This window comes from Tursiops truncatus, chromosome 10, assembly GCF_011762595.2.
Source record: "Tursiops truncatus isolate mTurTru1 chromosome 10, mTurTru1.mat.Y, whole genome shotgun sequence".
Classification (NCBI taxonomy): domain Eukaryota; kingdom Metazoa; phylum Chordata; class Mammalia; order Artiodactyla; family Delphinidae; genus Tursiops; species Tursiops truncatus.
Genome location: NC_047043.1, coordinates 11,343,281 through 11,362,411, shown reverse-complemented (window position 1 = coordinate 11,362,411; position 19,131 = coordinate 11,343,281). Strand labels below are relative to the sequence as shown.

Sequence of the window (19,131 nt, the reverse complement as noted above, 5' to 3'; positions counted from 1 at the left end):
GCGGGGGCTACTCTTCATTGCGGTGTACGGGCTTCTCGTTGCAGTGCTTCTCTTGTTGTACAGCATGGGCTCTAGGTGCGCGGGCTTCAGTAGTTGTAGCATGTGGGCTCAGTAGTTGTGGTGCATGGGCTTAGTTGCTCCGTGGCATGTGGGATCTTCCCGGACCAGCGCTCGAACCCATGTCCCCTGCATTGGCAGGCGGGTTCTCAACCACTGCACCACCAGGGAAGCCCCGGAGTTTTATTTTTATTTGGTTTTATTTTTTAAGCATAGGCTGAACTTTGAGTTGTTTGATTTGGTTTCTCCCCCTTAGGTTTTGTTTTGAGAGCTTCATATGTCTAAAGTAAAGCCATGGTAGGATGCCATACCGTTCATCATCTTTTTCAGACACCCAAAGCCTATGTTTTACTTTTGGCATTCTGCTGGGACAAAAAGAGGAGAGTATTTCAGAAGGGAGGCCATTTGTCACCCACCCAGTGGTCTCCTATAAGGCTGTTGTGTGTTGTTCAACTAATAAATATCTAATCTCTGCTCTCCCCAGGACCTGGGTGATCTGTCTGCTTTGAGCTGGTTGCAGGCATTCCATGTCTTCTGTTGGTAAGTAAAGCAGCTTTAAAATTGGTATCTTTTTCCTATAAAGCTTGTCTTCCTGATTCTATCTCTTTCCTTCTCCCCTTCTAATGTAAAACCAGTTTGAATATATTCAAGTTTCTAAACTGCAGGGTTAGGATTTGTCAAGCCCAATATTCTTAACATATACATTTTTGTTTTTGGAGGGTGTGTGAGAATGTTTATTTTTATTTTCTGGTTCCCTTCAAGGGACACGGTGCAACCGTTTTCTTAATTCAGTTCCACTTCTTTCCACATATGGATACTGTTTAAAGCTTCGTATTTTATTATCTCCTCTCATTGCTCTTTTATCTCCTAGCTTGGCATTTTTGGAGGAACTTATTCTATTGATGTGTCCACCCCACTTTAGCTGTTTCTCTAACTCTGGTTTCATGGCTCATAAAGAAGAAACAATTTGAGAGCATCACATTCCTGGGGACTCTCGGTGGTAAATGTTTTGAAGTCACATGATGGCTCCGTCCAGTGGATTTCCAGACTGTTTGCAAAGAGTGAGTCAAGTTTCCATCCTAGTCCAGAAAATCAAAATTGGATATCAGTTTCCCTTTCTGAGATGCTGAAGCGTGGAGAATGCCGTTAGAATACCGATAGCTTTTGGCATCTCTGGGTCTGCAGGATGAATTTCCTGAGGGTTCATTAGAGACTGAGCCTGTATACTGCTCAGTCTACTCCTCAGTAGGGTGTTGGTTTCTGGCTCAGTGCAACTGAGAACCGTCTGAAGGGAGATCACATGAAGCTGTGAGATTATTTACAGTTCTTGCCATTTCACTTGAACTGGAGGGTGTTCCAGCCACATGGAAGTAAGATATGGATTCTTCCAGGGCTGGAAGGAATCTGAGATATCAAGTCTATTCTCATTTATTAAATGACCTTTTCCAGCTAAATAAGGCTCTTTCCTGGCTCAGGACAATTTCCATGGATGATTTCTGACTTTGGCCCCCTTTTTGACCTCTAAGCCAAACCCTGTGTATCAGAGTTGATTAAGCCTCCACCCTGGTCTCTCCTTGTTAGGGGTTGTGGGAAGCCCTAGCCAGGCCCATTTTTAGGGAAAATTTTGCACCAGCCCCTCAATGATTTGTGTGCCCATCCTTCAGTGTAGCGTTGTTGCTTTCCCAGTCCATATAGATCTAGCTGGAATCATCAGACCGACCATTTGAGTTCTAGCCAATGGAATATGGGCAGAAGTGATGAAACCACTTCCAGATCTGTCCCCCAACCCCTGCCGAGTGATCCCGTATGTGCATTCTTTCCTAGAATGCCGGCTGATGTCAACTCCCAGGGCCAGGGGATGGGACCCAGGTGTGGAAGAGCCCCTGCCAGCTGTGTCCACGGTGGCTGTGTGAGCCGAGGTCTGACTCCTCTGTTCCCCACTGTGTCCCCTGCCCCCCACCACTAGTTCTACCATGGAGCTTATGTAAGAAAAATTCAACAACTCTATATTTTGTTAAGCCTCTGAGAAATTGTAGCGCGTTGGTTATGACAGAGAGTATTAGCTGAACTCATACTCAGGGAATTTCTAGTCTTTCATGGGCTGCTGGCCACTACTTCCACCTTGGGCATATCCACTGTGAGGAAAAGTCAGGAGACCTCTCATTGGTCTCAGCTGTTCATTCCTTTTCAAACTTGCTGAAGCTTGTGAGTAGAAATGCTTGATACCCTTGAGTTTCATTTCTGCCTTTCCCTAAACCAAAGGCTGGTTCTTTCCAACCCGGGCCTAAGATAAACTTGCTTTTTGACTACCATTTGCTGTTCTCTATGTAAGTGACGAACGTTAATTAAGTCCCTGTTAATTAAGTCTGTCTAGCCCTGGGCCGGGACTAAGAGAAATAGCAAAGAATCCAGTTTTTCTTCTCAAATTTTATAAATTAAATAGAGAATCAAGAGATCCATACAGAAATCAACTAGAGGATAATATGATGCCATATGTAAACATATTCTATAGGAATTCAGCAAAGGGAAAGATTCGTGTGGACTGACTGCTTGGTCGGAGAAACTTTTAGCCGATGGAAGGATTCTACGTGGCCTAGAAGGGAGCCTGGGCACCAGAGTGATGTGAAGTCTCATAAGCCCTGCTTAGCACGAAAAGAGCCCATCCTCTTCTCTCTGGAGCAAGGGAGTTAGGTTTGGCCAAGCAAAGCTGAGGATTTGAGGTGACTGGAGAAGGCCAGAGGGGTGCGGAGAATGACTGGTATTTACACTCTGTTCTCACTGGGTTCCTCCTGGGAGATGAATGCAGGATGGAAAGGGACGAGCCTGAGGGTTGGTTTCCCTTGTTCTAGGCCTTGGAGGGCACATAACCCCTCTGGGGTCTCTGTCCATAGCACACACTCCCCTCTGCCAGTGGTGTGCTGCAGTCAACTCTATTGGCTTGAGAGGATTGATGGATACATTTTCAGGAATGTTGTAGCCAGGTGTTAAACCCATCTATTAGGATTATAAATTAAACGGTGTAAGTCTTATATAAATTTACAATTTAACAAACTATATTAAAACAAAGATAATCACAACTGAAACTCATCACTTCCCTGGTATTTGCTACAGTTTTCTATTATCTATGCTTTGCAGGTTACTTACAACTGTTGTAGCTGTTTGGTGGTCTTATGGGCTGAATTATGTCTCCCCAAATTTATATGTGATGTTCTAATCCCCCAGTCTCAGAATCTGACCTTATATAGAAGTAGGGTTTTGCAGATGTATTAGTTAAGATGAGGTCATTAGGGTGGTCCCTTCATCCAGTACGCCTGATGTCCTTATAAAAAGGGAAAATTTGGACACAGGCATACATACAGAGAGAACACCGTGTGAATGTGGAGAGATCAGGGCAATGCTGCAGAAGCCAAGAAATGCCAAAGATGTGGCCAGCAAATTCCCAGAAGGTAGGAAAGAGGCCTGGAACTGATTACCCTTCCCAGCCCTTGGAAGGATCCCACCCCACTGACACCTTGGTCTGAGACTTCCAGCCTCCAGAACTCTGAGAGAGTTAAGTTTCTGTCATTGAAGGCGCCCCATCTGTGGTGCTCTGTGAGACAGCCCCAGGAAGCGAATCCAGGTGGAAACACTGTACTGTGGAACCATGTGCCCCTCCCACCGCTCCCTGCCACGCCCCCTCCCCTAGCTCCTCATTCTTTGACTTCTGTTGAGAGCTTGAAATCTACCAGAGTAGGCTGATTTGTAAACACACCCCACAAATAAGGGTTTGATTCATCATTTCCTTGGTCGTCTAGACAAGGGGTAGGTAAAGTACAGCCTGTGGGCCAAATCTGGGCCCCCTTCTGGTTTTGTAAAAAGTTGTATTGGAACGTGGCTGTGCTCACTCCTTTATGTATTGTCCGTGGCCGCTTTCACCCTAAAAGGGCGAAAGGGCTCACAAAGTTGGCAATATTATCTGTCCCTTTAGAGGAAAAGTCTGCTGACCTTTGGCCTGCAGTTAAGAAAGTGATGTGGACAATGTTAGAAACACAGATAAAACTTTAAAGTGTGCCTCTGTGTAGCCATTACATTGTGATAGCACAGAAAATTGAGAAAATATGCTTCCAGTATTTGAAGACTATTATCTGATTCTGCAGAGAAGTTGCTCTTACCATGGACAAATGAGTGAAGTTCTGACATAGATCTTTGTCATTTTGCTCTCCTCTTGTTCAGCATATGTGTCAGGAATATCCTTGTTCGTCAGTGACAACCTTAGGGTTGGCAACAGACATGAGAGTTTGTGGAAAATCAGTGGAAGCATCTGTGAGAATCAGTTGGCTATAGGGAATTTACTTGTGTGTATTTATAACAGACCTATGTCTGTATACATAGGCACATACCTATGTCCCCTGGAGAGCCTGTTGTTGAACATTTACCAGCACGCCATGCCCCCAACCTCCACGCAACACTCACAGCTGAGTAGAGGCCACCCAGTGTGTGGGTTTGTTGCCGTATGACTTTGGCCTTGGCTAGGTTTCACTACTGTGTCGATTTGGCTTGTCTAGAAGAGCACTGCTGGTGGAAGCAATTGCGGTAGAAAAGCTCAGGGGCACCAAGGAGCTTGGCCAAGCTAAGATCTGCTCTGGACGAGGAACATGCCAAGCATTCCCGGGTGAAGTGGACCTGCTGGCCCGCTGATGGAGGGGCTCAAAAGCAAATCCAAGTTCGGACTTGCTCCCACCAGCAGTAGAAGTCCTTATGCAAGGGAGTGACAGGGTGAACGTGCTGATTTAAGAAGACCTATCTGGTGACAACATGAGGGACACATGGGGCAGAAGACCAGCTGGGGGCTATTGCAACCCGTGCCTTAGAAAAGCCTCAGAACGTGATGGCTCTGCCCGAGGCATGTGTTCTGGCATTTGAAAGGAAGACTGCCCAAAGGTTAAGAAATGGGATCGTTGCTTGTTTGTGGAAGTCTCAGTGGACCCCCAGAGCCTGCAAAACAGAAAAATAGAGAAGCAGTTCTGAAAAGCTTTTTCAAACGGCTGTCATGTGGCTTTCTACCATCCCTCTGCTGCTTTCTGGGTGTTCAGTAGAAAGGAAGAAATAGTTTTTCAGTAACTTTTGCTCAACCACAAACAGATATGCATGGAGGGTCTCACTTTAAAACCGAGACTGTGCATTTGCGGTAAATTGGGAAGGCTAGGGGCTCCCTGGAGACTATATGAGGGGGGTGCTCCCATAGCACCTTGGGTTCACCCCTCGCAGAGCCCTGCAACCTCTGCCCGGCCTTCCTGGCCTGTGAGGGCAGATGCTGAGGCCGTTTTCCACAGTGTAGCTGCCCGTGACTTTGGGAACTTGTCACCACCCCCCTCACCCCAGCAAGGAAGTGACTTCAACCAGCATCTGTTCAGAGCTCCTTCCCCACTGGGAGCATCCATCCCTTGCCTCTTCCTTCTGAGCCCAGGTTGATTGAAGGCAGGAAGGATTTAAGGAGCTCTGGTTTGACGCTCTGGCACGAAGCCACCAGACCTCAGTTTGCTTCCTACCTGCTGAGTTGGGTCCAGTACTGGTTACTGGGCTTGTGCTTTCTCCTGATGCCAGATGGAACAGGTCTGTCCCCGGCGGCCCCCTGCTCAGCGCTCCAGACCCCTGAGAACTGGGGTTTGGATTTGTTCATGCCGGTCTCTCTGTGGCTTGCAGAAACGGATTCCTGCCCCTGGTCCCTAGCCCACAGCCTTGGTTACCTGCTGACGGATGGTCAGATAATGGCCGAGCTGCATGCCTTCCCACATCTCCCAGTGTGGCCTGTTGCTAGATTTTCCCTTTCTTCCCTCTGAATTCAACTTCAAGTATGCGGTGGAGGAAAAGACAATGACTTTGAAATCCACCAGATTGGGGCTCAAACATATGATTTGTCACAAAGTAGCTGTGTGGTCTTGGGCAAATTATTCAACCTCTCTGAGGCACAGTTTCTTAATCTGTACAAAGGAGATAAGACATCAGGTCGTTCTAAGGATTAAAAGAGAGAGCTTAGGTGGAGGGTCTGTTATTTAATACTCTGCTCTCAGACCCACTCACCCAGATGTCCTTCAAATGCAGATTCTGGTTCAGTCACTCTGGGGCTGGGCCTGGGATCCTGCCTGTTTAACCAACTCACAGGTGATGCGGACACTGCTGGGCTCCAGACCACACTTCGAAGAGCAGGACATGACATTGACTCCCTTCTAAGCACCTGCAGCCTCTAATACCTGCCTTATCCCAGAAGGAGGCCCTTACTTCAGGCCAGAGACCCCTGGTCTGCCCTCCCCGCCTCTCCGTCCTGCCCTGACAGGAGATCTGTCCCCAGCTTTCATAGCCCAGGAGACTAACAACAAGGAGAAACTCTTTGCAGAGGAAGAAAGGAAACTCGGCTGTGTGTGGCGGTGAATTTAAAGTAGGGACGGTGGACGGGACAGACGCAGGAACAGATGTTCCACAGGAGCAGGTATGTGAGGGTTGCTACACCTATTTAGAATGACTTAAGAACTTATCAGTCTTTTGAAATTTGTGATGAGTGAGCCCTAGAGAGCTGGGCTGTGGAAAAAAAAATTGGAGGGCCGTCAAAGCTCTGTCCCTGAGCTGATAAAAAGTATGGAAAATTGCAGGAAGGAAGGCAAACAAACAATGAGGGTGCGTGCGTGTATTTGTGATCTAATTGGTTTTTATTCCCAGAAATGCCCCTTTTCTTCTCCTCCTTGATTTTTTTCCTCGCTGAATGCTTTTGTGTGAAACCTTTGGATGCATGCGTCTCCTTGATCCAGGCGTCCAAACGCCGTGCTTCCCCAACCCTTTACGTAGTCTGTAGCTAACCCGCTGATTAAGGGGTAACCGGGGTTTCTCCAAGCCATCCAGCGGGGCTGTGAGGCTCTCCCCGGGGGAGGACCCGCAGTGGCTGCCTGATTCACCCAGCAGCTCATACCTGGGACTCCAGTGCTGTGGGCTCTTCTGGTAGGAGGGGTGGGGACCAATGGGGAGTCCCTCAGTGTTTGTCAACGGCCTTGACAGTGATGCGGCTACCAGAACCAGCACCTCCACAGCTGATCTAGCTGCTCTAGGTGTATTCTGTCTCCTTCAAGGAGGCCTCATGAATGAGGAGCCTGTGTGGTTTCCTCTTCATTCTGTTCACTGAGGCCCTGGCTTAGAGTGGGCGGGCGAGTGGGTGGGGAATTACCAATCTCCCATCTCCCCATACCAGGACACACCCTGCCAGGACAGTGACAGAGCTTTTCGACTGCTTTTTAGTTCCTCTTCTCCTTTTAGGAAACTGGCAGTGGTCCAAAGGGAGCTGGACTAGAAGAGTTTATTTCCCGTTCTCTGTGTGGCCCTGTTTTGCCACAAGAGGGTCTTTGTACAGGGATTGGTGGTTGGTGTCCAATGGACAGACTTTGCCCTTCCCCAGAGGCTTCTCCTGTCCTCAGCTTAGGCCTGCCTGTTGGAAACTCCCTTACTTAGGGCAGCTTCCTGCCGTTCCACATCCTGAAGCACGTCTGTCTCCTGAATGTCTGTTACCACACTTCTCCTCTCTGCTTTCTAGCCTAGTCCTTTATACACGTGTAAGATCTTAAAAGCTAGGATAAATTGTCCTTGAGGGCGGGAACCATGACTGATCTATCTTTATATCATTTTCATCGATAGTGTTCGAAAATACCCACTCAGTGGGTGATTGGAAAGTTGGTGTACTTTAAAGCCATATCTGTCTGTAGAGCCAGCCTCACTTAGACCTGGAATTGATACTCCTGTGCTTCTTTGTCCTGTCCCAGCTCCTATGGACTATGGAATCTTTTTGTGCAGTTGTGATGAGCAGATACACCACTTGCTGTACCACATAGATCCTAAGAAAAATATTGCCAGGCCGGTTTCAAGTCAAAAGCCAAATAGTTTAGTATTTGGAAATACATGGTTTTTGCAAATGCTGAGACTAGAAAAGTAAGCTGGAATGCAAAACGCTTGCTTTAAAATTCTTTAAACATTATAACAGATATTTCTTATTCTTCTTGCTTTGGAAACAATTCTCTGCAGATCTTGAAAAGAGCCCCCTCTGATCCTGGCAGCGGACTCAGGCCACTGTGGCCTTTGAATGTTGGAAGAGTCACCCTGCCTGGGTCTGGGAACTGTTCTGCTCCTGGTCATCAGTAGCGGGGGCAAGGGACCAGGGGCCGGAAGCATGGACCTCCTTTAGAGCGGTGAAAAAAAAATCAATGACTGGCAGAAAAAAAAAAAATGTGTGGGGAGGGAGGGAGGACAGTATGGATCAGAAATGCAAGCCTCGGGGCTTCCCTGGTGGAGCAGTGGTTGAGAGTCCGCCTGCCGATGCAGGGGACGCGGGTTCGTGCCCCGGTCCAGGAAGATCCCACATGCCGCGGAGCGGCTGGGCCTGTGAGCCATGGCCGCTGAGCCTGTGCATCCGGAGCCTGTGCTCCGCAACGGGAGAGGCCACAACAGTGAGAGGCCTGCGTACCGCAAAAAAAAAAAAAGAAAAAAAAAATGCAAGCCTCTCTAATTCACTGCTTCTTCCTCCCTCCCGTTCCCAGGCCAGCTCCCACACAGCTTCGTCACCAAGAGTGGGTCTGAATTGCTTTAACTGCTGAGATCCCAGCTCCAGCGTGACCGTGAATCATGGGGCCGGAGGTACAGCACTGGAATTAAAGGGATTCCCCTATGTCGCGAGCCTGCCAAGCAAACCGACGGGGCAGCAGTCTCTGCAGCCTTTGCCCGGGACACTGACATTGTCCTGCGCTCTGTCAGCTGCAAAGGTTTCATATCACATGATGGCTTTTGTGTTGTCTCAGGGACGCCGGGAATCCCTAACTCAGGGCAGTTGGCTGACCTTCTGGAGGAAAGAGTGGCTTCTCCGGGCTGCCTGCACCTCTCCCTGTCCTGGCAAACTTGGCTTCTCCTCGTGGAGTTTAGGCAGCGGATTGAATTGGTGGCTCTGTTTGCTTCCATGTGACCTTTCTGTCGCAGTGCTTCCTTCCTTAGCTCCTCCCTCAGTGCCTCTCAGACCCTCATTTTAAACAAATCTCTGGTCCAAGTGACTCTGGACAGAGTGACCTCTTGGGTCAGCTGGATCAGTTGCCACATCTCCCAGTGCGGGCTATTGCTGGATTTCCTTTTTCTTGGGGTGGACGTATGTGCAAGCATGGCTGTTGCTTAAATTTCTGGACTCCAAAATAGTTAATGAACATGTTCCCCGCCCCCCCTCCCTGAAAGGAAAAGAATTTTCTTCTCCTCTTTGAATTTGCCGGCTCTTGGCCACGCAGCCCATTTTACTAAGTGTAAATGCATCTGTTTTGTGAGGAACAGAGACACGGAGGCATTTTGCTGGTTGTAACTGAAAGGCCCAGCCCCTCCGTGGGCCCCAGCGTCATCCTGGGCTTCATGGCTCCCACTGCAGGCATGTGGATTTTTATTTCTCAGGCTGGAGTTTTGTAGTCATGCTGCTTTAGGGGCAGGGGACTGCGTTCCACGGTTGTGTGACGGTGAGAGCCCTCTTGGCGTATCAGCTGTTTATAAGCTAATGTAGACCTAGCACCTACTCTGCTCATGTGCTCTGTACTGAGAACAGAGACATGAATGGCAGCCTATGTTTGAGGAGCTCTTGGAGCAGGGAGGCAGAAACTTACGTAAACTGCGGATTGTCATGTAAGGTGCTAGGTCGGCGGGCCTGGGTCTGTTTGTAACATGAATGTTTCCAGGCTCTGCCAGCCTGTGGGTACAGATGAGGTCAAATTCACTGTCGGAACTCGAATTTCACTGGCCTCTGCCCCTCCCCCAGAGCGTAGACCCTCACCAGTTACATCTGGGAGTCCCTCCTCCTTTCCTCCTTTTTATTTGGGGCCCTCGTGACCTCATCTAGACCTCTGCCAGAGTTTCCTAACTGGCTTCACTGCCTCTGGTCTCTGCCCCCCTCCATTCTGTACCCAGAGTTACTTCAATAAACGACCCTCCTTGGATGGGGTCCTGCCGGAATTGGCGTTCTACAGGATTCCTCTTGCTGGTTAGAGCAAGGTCCCAGGATATCATTAAAATCACATTGCTAGTTATTGGTCTATTAAATGTTTTTACAAATATGGTTTTTACTTTACCCGTTTTCAGACAGAATTTGAAACAGTTTCCATTCATCTTTCTAGTTAGTCCCAACCCATCAGTCTCAAGGGAAATGGCCGTTTAGAATCAACAACTTTATTTGTTCCACCTGGATATCTATGAAATTGGAAAGGATTAGAACTCTTACGGAGATGCTGATCCTTACCAAATTTCAAAAAGAAAGATTGGAATTAGGCCAACCATAACTTTATTCACCGTGGGCTTTAAGGACTCTATCTGAAATGGATTTTCTGCAGAATGTACCCTGCCCTGGTATATCATGTGTAGGTATTGATGGAAGCCACTGGACAAACAGAGCAGTGAGTACAGGACATCAGGGTGTTAATTAGACAAGAGTATGAATCAGACTGTGATGTAAGAAATCAGGAAACTGAGACTTCCTCAAAGGGTTGGCTTTTAGCATTGACCAGTGCAAAAAACTACAATAAGAACGTTTAAAAAATGTTTTGCTAAGACCAGAAAAGAGCCGTAAGGACTTCTTATGCATTAAATTAACACTTAGGAAGATTTTACCATAATGCGTACAATCTAGATTTTTCTTGTTTTCATTCTGAAGGGAAGAATGAACTTCAGGAAGCTCTTTTTTAGTATATGTTACACAAGCTATGGGGATTCAGGTGGGAGATACTGGTGGCCTAGGTCTGGAAGGGACTTTGCCTGAGGACCTGGAAGATATTTCTCCTGAGTCAATTACTGTCAAACCAAGAGGAAACTGATGTAGGGGAGGAAAATGTTTTCCTCGACCCTCTTAGGGTCCCTGGCTGGGGCTGAACGTTAAACCGACAAAGAGAAATTAATGAGACTTACGTAAGTTTTATGTGATACAGGAGTCTTTGTAAGGAAATGAAGACTCAAAGAAGCAATTAAAACCGTGTGTTCTTATGCCAGGTTTGATGACAAGCGGACAGTCGTGGAGAAGTGTTATAGGACAAAGGGTATGAGGTGAGGGTAGTAAACTGGGGACATTCAGCCAGGCCTATGTTTTCAGGTTCTTCTCGGTGTCCCTCTGTTTTAGAGATAAGGACGGTCCTCTCCTCCAGGTATGTGGCTCGGGGGGGGGGCACCTCTCACATGAGGGTTTTATGACCTGCTTCAGGGGAGAAAGGCAGGGGGCTGTCAGAGTAATCTCCCTGCATCTGCTGTTTTCTCAAACTCCTTCAGCTTAAAATATTCACTCTGCCGTGGTGCCATGTTTTGGGGTAGCGCATTCTGAGCCCCACCACTGAGGAGGTTACTCAGAGAGGGAAGCCAGGATCTGGGTAAGGGAAGCAGGCACCTCCACTCTCGTTATCAGAAAATGTCATCATTTTATCCCTACAGCACTTTGTTGGAAGGTCAAGACATTGTAGAAAGAGATCCAGGCAGGCTGGATTAGACAAGGAAATCTCCACAAGGAGAAAAGAAATTGCCCTTGTGTCTGAGGGATGGGCAGGTGTCAGCCAGCCAGGGGCAAGTACGTTCTCGGTGGGAATGAGTGAAGTGGGGTGGACGTGAAACAGCGGGGTCGGGGCCTTGCTCTTGGAGAAGGGATGTGTTGGGAATAGGAGCCTATGTTCCTAGGAGGGTAGGGCTGTATCACTAGGGCCATGAGAGCCAGGGAAAGAAGCTTAAATTTAACGCTGCAGGAAGCTCGAAGCCATGGAAACAAGAACGAGACAGATTTGGAGAGGAAAGCCCGGGTTTGGGGATGTCGTAATTTGAGACGTGAGGGCTAGGCCTGAGTGAATGTGGTCCCGGTGGGAAGGACTACATGCAAAAGACAACTTACAGAGAAAAAGTACTGAGACTTGGAGACTGATTGTTATGGGAAGGGAAAGAAAGTGTTAAACATGACAGCAGGGTTGGGACCCATAGAGATCCAGGTGCCAAAGATGAGGGGACGAGCTGGATGGGAAGAAGGCTGATGAGTTTTGCTTTGGCTGTTGGAGTTTAAGGAAAGGTTGAGAAACCCAAGTGGGACTCAACTGCAGGCTGCTTCCTAAAGCCTTGGAGACAGAGATCTACTCCGAGGAGATGACTGAACCTGTGAGCGTGGAAAAATGTTCTCTTAAAGGAGTGTGAGGAAAGAAGAGCAGGGGGTCCGAGTCGGGGCCTGGGACTGGACGTTGAAGAGGAACCTACGAAGCAAACAAATGTTCCCAGCCAACGCTCGATCTGTGCGATGCCTTGCTGCCTGTCGCTCGGGGTGTGGCATCCCTGACAGTGGCATCCCCAGTGCCAGAGACAAGCCACGCAGGACCGGAAGCCAAAGAGATGAGGGTGATTTGCTGCATTATTTGACCTACACGTTTTGGTGTCTAGTTCAGGGCACGATTTTAAACATGGCGCCCTCCTTCAGGCTTAAGGTCCATATTATCAATTGCCTAAGCTGGTGCTTAGAAAAGGACTCTGTAATTAGGGTTGCCAGATCTAGCAAATAAAAATAGAGGATGCCCAGTTACGTTTGAATTTCAGATAAACAATAGAAAAAGTTTTAGTATAAGTATGTTCCCAACGTTGTATGGTATGTACATACGTATAAGAAAATTGTTACTGTTGATACGGAATTCAGATTTAACTAGGTATCCTGTAGTTCATCTGGCAGTTCTGTCCTCTGAGGAATTGTCTGAGTTCAGCACTAAGGGGGCCATCTTCACTCCTTTTCTTAGCTGAGAGGCTCCGTCCCCAAAACACAGTTCATTCTCTTTCCTCCTTCCCTCCCATTGAATCAGATGATGGGTGTAATTCAGAGCCAACCAGGGGTTGTTCCACACTCATCACGTCCCTGACAGGACACAAGGCATTTTCACACGTACAGTATTGGCAACTTTTTCAGGGGATACAACACTTGGAAATCTGATGTTTTTGGAAAAAATATCCTGAACTTGAAATAGTTTTACCAGCAATCTAGATGAGATGATGGTATTTGCAGGTGTGCAATAAAATATTGCCATAGAAAAACACATGTATCCAAAACAGAGCCATTATGTTTTTAGGTCATTCCACTGATAACTGGGAGGGATAATTTATTGAGAGATTAATTTTTGTTCTCCCTGTTGTATTTTCACCTCCCCCATCCTGCAAAACCAAGCCTTTGTGTTACGAGGCCAAAGCACGTTTTATTGGTACCCAGAAGACAATCCTACCCAATGCTTTGTTTTAAAGACCCTTTGAGAAGTGCTGAACTGGGTAGTCCAGGAGAAGAAGGGGGCGAAGGAAAGTATTTGCAGTTGAGGAGTTGCACTGGCTCAGTGTTGGTGCGTGGGGAGTGGGAAATTCCATAAAACTAAGAGGAAAGGCCAACTTTGGGGTTTTCCAAGTGTGGAAGGGCCTGGGCCCCTCTCATGCCGAGGGCCTCCTAAGGACTGTGGCTGATTGCTATAGAGCAATGGTTAGGGGTGGGTCTCACCTAGCCATGGGTAAGTCGGTGGACACAGTGACTCTAAGAGGGCATCTCCCAAGTCCTTTCAGAATAGATTGTCCAGACCTTGTCAGGCAGCCAGTGATAGTCTCTCTTCTTGACTAAACTACAGTCAAGCTCCTTTAAGCCAGCTAGACCTTGACCTTGGGCTTTAGTGTCTATCCTTGTTGGGCCTGCATTGCCCAGTTCTAGCAAGAATCCTGTTAGGACAGTTTAGAGAGAACCCTCACCCTTAATACCTGATCATCTTCCATATCTGATCAAATGCCTCATCCTCCATCCTTGGTATCTGATCATCCTGGTTTGTCTTCAGCAAGAATCCTATCCAGTTGGTTTAGCCAGAATCCCCTCTTATACCTGATGTCTCCTCTTAGTAATTTTCCATCTGCCTCCACACCCCTCCTTCTTCTTGGCTATAACCCCCCACTTTTCTTTATTGAATGCAGTTGTCTCCTGAATAAAGTTTTCCTTGTCATTTTTAACAAGTGTCAGAATAAGTTTTAACACCAGTTCACGACAGCAGCAGGAAGAGAAGGTCTGTTGGTCGTGATGGCGGCCTCCCCAGCTCAGCCTCCTGGCACCTCCCTCCCCCCTCTTCCTCCCTCCTCCCGGTCCTGGTACCACGTGGAACTCATGACGCCACAGAGGCAGCAAAGAAGCCCCAGTAACAACTGAGACTGCATTTCCCACCAGCCAGGCAGGTGGGAACCAGAAACAATAAATTTGATTCAGAAAGAGAAAAAAAATCCTATTATCCTGCTTCTTGAATTGCAGATTAACATTCTGTCCCAATTTTCCTTCTTGCTTCTTCTTTTAGTCTAAGAGGTCACAGAAACTACAAGTTTAAGTAAAATCTGAAGAAAACCCTGAAGAATATTCTACCCATTACCTTAACGCTGCTCTCCCATCTCCTATAGCAGAGTTATGAAAATAGCACCGTTCAGACAATTGTTAGCAGCTGAACATCTCAGTTAGTTCGGGGTCACAGGGATGCAGTTAGAAAAACTGGATGTTATCTCATCATGGAAGGCTGCGCACAGGATGCTGACATTTAAAAACCCCATGTCCAGTGTAACACAATGACTTTATTTATAGACCATCAAGGATCTCAGACAAAAGTGATACATAGGGAGAAATACAAAGAAGGAAGGGGCAAGCCGTAGAAGTCTGAGGCTGAATGGAGAAGGAAACCCCCAGCCAAATCTGAGACACATCAAGCTTTTGTCAGTTCCTGTGATTAGCAGGAAGTTGAGATGACTCACCGCATCCTGTCACCCTTGCTCCGCGCTCCCATTTATACCCTCCCAGGGTTTTAAAGTCCTGATTTGTGTAGAAAATGACACAATTTGTCAAAGAATGACTGTGCTCTGTTTCTCATATCTGTAGTTTTCAAAAGCACAAAATGGTTGTACATCTCAACATCTAAAGCTGACTGAGTCACCCCAGGATGGCCTTGCCTTGGAGGTTGGTGCCATGTGGCGGGAGGGCACCCAGGGCGACCTTTGAAGGGCTTCTTCATGTCTCCCTGGGGACACCTGGATGGGGAGGGAGTGGGGCCACCTTGGCCTTCAAGTCTTGCCATGCATCTCTTACTGAAAGGAAGTATCCTCACTTGAATATTCAAGAGCAGGTGAAGTTTGTTTAGCTTTTCCATCTACCAGCCTTGTTAGGTCTTAAGGCTGGGTGGAGAGAGAGAGACAGACAGACAGAGAGAGACAGAGAGAGACAGAGACAGAGAGAGAGAGAGAGAGAGAGAGAGAGAATATCTCCCAACAGAATACAGATAAGATCAGCAAGGGAAATTCTACTTTGTTTTCTCTTTTGCTCTCCTAATTGCCACTTACTGGGGATATTCCTTTCTTAGATGGACCTCTACTTCACTCTCACCACAAACTATTATGATTTAAAAATTAAAGTGAGATATCCTGGCTCATCCATTTCCTTTCAATAGGATGACCTATGGTAATCAATAGAGGAAGTGTGGGAAAGTTAACGAATGTATGGGCCTGAGAGTATTGAATTAAGTGATATGTGTGCAAGGTAGAAAGATGAGATCACTTAGAAATGAGTTCTTTTTTTTAAAGTCTTTGGTCATTATCACTTGCATTTAGAAAACCAATCTGAACTGGATTTTTTTCCCCTTAAATCTTTATCACTCCTTAGGTGACAGGATGCTATGGAGATAAAACTCAAAACTGGCTTTTAAAAGGAAAAGAAAAGGAAGGTATAATCTGTTGGCTAAATTTATGGACACAACCACAGAAAAAAACCCATTATTCACCTGGCATGGCATGTAGCTTTATATATTTTCTCTTTTCTGTCCACCTGACATTTGTCTAATGGTTAGAAACATTGAATGATTACAAGTTCTGGTGAAATACCACAGGTGAATAAAGAGAGAATTTTGGCTGAGTTTAAGGGGCTTTCCTGGGAGATGATGTATTTTGCGGCCCAACACTCCCTTACTTAGCCCGCAGATCTGATTTCTTTTGAAAACAAGCCCTAAGTCTGGAACTTTCCATGCTTAGGGTCCACATCACTTTCAGGAAAGCCTAGAGGATGTAGCTGAGTGAAAACAGGACTCATTATGAATGGTTACTGCTGTCATTTCTCACTAGGAAGACTGGGGACGTCAAGGATCAAATGACCTTTTTATGCAGTGGTGATGTTTCTCTGTGTCTCAGCCTTTTCATCAGAGTGACTGTGGCTGAACCAGGGGGAGAAAAGCTTTTGTGGAAAACATTGGCAGCATCATAATTGGCGTCCAGTCATCTCAGAAGTCTTTACATAACTTCCCGCAGTCATGTCAGAGCCAATGGGGGTGGACGTGCCTCTAACTCTTCTCTTTGGATTGTGCAAGGAAGCAAGTCAGCTTTAGCAATTTCCAAAGAGTTGGAATTCATATCCCTGAGTATGGTCCCCGAGTTTACTTTCCCCATCCCTGACTGCACCCCTGCAAAGAAAGTGCCTTCTGTGCTGTACTAGAGCTAACTCTCAGGAACGCACATGAAATGACGCAGAGGTGTCACCGCACACCTCAGCCATGGGTGCTCAAGAGACGAGCGTGCGATTACTTCCTGCAAACGTCCGTTTGTCCCCAAAGTGTTCTAGGCCTTGCTGTACAGAATTCCTTTGGTTTTCTAATTTAAATGTGGTCAATGGTAGCAAAAAGGAAGAGCTTCTCCCCTCTTTCAGTTTCCTAGGTGGTTTTAACTGTGAGACTCCCTGGAGTTTTACATCAGTGCTTGGTTCAATCCTAAAAGAAGTTGCCTCAGGCATGGCAATTTTGCCTGCTTTGTTCCTGTTCTCTCTGGAGAGTCAAGTATTAATAAATGACTCCCTGGGGGAGGTTTGGGCAACCCATACTAGAAAACAAATTGAAGTGTAAAATTCTTGGAATGGTGTGTATACATACCATATTCATTGATGATTATCTACTCTCCTTCCCAACAATTTCGGAAGAAAAATGTGTGGCTGACGTAATTCCCCAGTTTTCCTTCATCCATGAGCTCTTTGCTTTAAAACAACAGCCCAAACCACAGAAACTTTAGTGAGTAGATTAGAATCTTTCCAGGGGACACAAAGAAATTAAGAGGATAGTTATCTGTTTGCCATTGAATAAGGGGAGAACAGTTATTACTCTGGTCACTGCCTCTGCTCCCAGGCAGCTGCCTTTCACCCAACTCTGGCCTGTCACTTTTGAGCTGGGAATCAAGAGCTGGTGACCTTCCATGAGCCCCTCAACTTCAGAACAGACATAGGGCCTTTTGTCTAGCCCAGTCTGGGACGGTAGCATTTGCCTAGTTCACCTAACTGGGTTAAAAATGTGTGAGAGACAAAAGTGCAACTTAAAAGTTTAGAAACACCTAAGGGGGTTCGGTACCTGAGGGTACCAAAGTTTGTCTTTGCCTTCATATTTTTCTCCCAAACATGTGCAATCTCTACCTTTCTTCTCTACGTAGCAGGGGATAGCTTGCAGAAGGGAGAAGAAAAACCTCCCAGATCTACTGTATTTTATTGATTTGTACCTGGTCTTGTTCCAGAATTGTTGTTAGATGCACACATGATTAACTGTGTCACTGACTGCTGCGTTACTTACTCTAAGTCTTTTTTTACTGCAATTCCATTGACGACCTTGGCATAGCCAAAGATTAATGAAGATGGATCCAAGTCCTTACTACTAAGCAAAGAGCCTCCAAGCACAAGATAATGGATTGGCGAGTTATCTTCATAACCATAGGAAGTCCATTTCAAATAAGAGATGTCAAATGAGGCAGTTGTATGCTAGATAGAGCAGGTCACTAGTTCTCTCTAAAGGTGCTGGACTTCCTTGCCGTGTTATTTATTGATGAATATTGGGGAGCTAGACGTGACAAGAAGAAAAGAAGGGCGTGAAGCCAATCATGTGGCCAGTGCATTTGGCCAGCTGAGCTGGCCAACTTCAAGCTATCCCAGGCCTTGAGAATGGTATAAAGGGGGTATAAAGGGATGGGCAATTCCAGGGCTGCACCCACCCATCAGGGGCTCTGCTGGTGGTCCTTTGAGGATGACCCTCACCCCAGATCGCACCAAGCTATTCTAGTCTTGATGGCCAGTTTTCTAGGTATCCACAAAGATGGCTGCAACCTGTGACTACAAAGGCTATGTGAATATCAGGGAAGTTTAAGGCTGGGTGGTGCTTTTCTTTTCTTTTTTTTCCCACATATTGTGACTCAACCTCCCTTTTTCTAAACACTTACTTCATTTTCCTTTCATAATTTATCCAATCTCTTTCATAAAAATTGCTTTGGGTTGCAATAGAGTATTTTGGAATTTTCCTGCTCTGCCTTGTATTTCTCTATAATCATTTATGCCTAAAAGATGGCTTTTTTGTTTCTTTGAAGAGTACAGAGTGAAGAAGCAATAACTGGTCAAGAGGAAATGTCACTGAAACACAAAGATCCCTAATTGTTTGTTTGTTTGCCAACACTCTAAGAAGAATGTTCCCACAGAGCTACAGTCCCATAAATAGACAGAGAGCAGATAAGGGTCCTCAGCAGTCTCTGTCACTAGGCAGCCTTGGTGGTCACTGTATTTCTTTCTCCAGAACGCTGGACTCATTTACCAACCTCATTCCTGGTGACGTGTGTGCTGGGAAGAGCTGCCAAGTGTTCGTACTAGTTAGTACTAGTTGTTAGTACTAGTACTCGTGTTAGTACTAGTGGGGGCGATGGGCCAGCTCCCTGTGGGCAGCAGTTATTTCCAGTACAGGGGACACCATTGAACTCACATGAACAAGGTCCACAGAAGGATCCCAGGAAGGAGCCAGTCAGCAGATGGCAAAATAGACTCAGGGTCCCGCTTTCCATAGGGGTTTCCCAGGAGCCAGAGGAGCTGTGCCCAGGGCATCATACACACACACGCACACACATCACCTTGTGTTACCTTCACCTCTGTCTGCCCAGCGGTAACTTTTGACTGTGATTTTCTCCCCCGCCCCGCACCCCGCCGGCTTCTGCAGGAAGCAGCTTAGTTTTTAGAAAAACCAGGCAAAGCACCATCACACT

The 19,131-nt window shown here is 46.7% G+C and overlaps 1 long non-coding RNA gene across 4 annotated transcripts in view; it reads left to right on the top strand.

Annotated features, from left to right (window-relative positions):
• Positions 1 to 19,131, top strand: part of LOC109551557 (uncharacterized) — a 628,536-nt gene that overhangs the window by 162,075 nt on the left and 447,330 nt on the right. For all 4 annotated transcript variants that reach the window (XR_012334345.1, XR_012334347.1, XR_012334348.1 and 1 more), the window contains one exon: positions 542 to 597. This is a non-coding gene — a long non-coding RNA (uncharacterized lncRNA). The remainder of the gene's footprint in view (positions 1 to 541; positions 598 to 19,131) is intronic.